Source organism: Bison bison, unplaced genomic scaffold, assembly GCF_000754665.1.
Source record: "Bison bison bison isolate TAMUID 2011002044 unplaced genomic scaffold, Bison_UMD1.0 scf7180017864365, whole genome shotgun sequence".
NCBI lineage: Eukaryota > Metazoa > Chordata > Mammalia > Artiodactyla > Bovidae > Bison > Bison bison.
The window spans coordinates 626,779-627,180 of record NW_011494937.1 but is presented as its reverse complement, the minus strand read 5'-3'; positions in this window follow the sequence as shown (position 1 = coordinate 627,180).

The following is a 402-nucleotide window of genomic DNA, read 5'->3' as shown; positions in this document are numbered from 1 at the left end:
AGGGAGGTTGTAGCACTGATCATGACCACATGTGATGCAGTGGGTGAGGGGGAGGCACCACTGCCATCTGGAGCTGCATCCCTGCCTTTATTAGAACAGAACCCAGAGGACAAGTCCTGTGCAGCCCAGGTCTCCAAGCTCGTCACTGTGCTAAGGGCACAGCTCTCCTCATAGTGTTGCTGCCTCTTCATTGCCAAAGATTGTCATGGCAGCTTCCCTTAAGATGACTCCAGCTGGGACGTTGTCCCTATTTTTAAGAAGAAAAATGAGGCAAAGATAGAAACTGAGTCATGGAAGCTCGACTCCTCCATCAATGCTCTTACTCACATTCTCTTTAGCCCTGAACCGAGGTTCCCCCTCTGAAAGCCAGAGGTGACACCTCCCTCTGCTCGAATGTAGCAG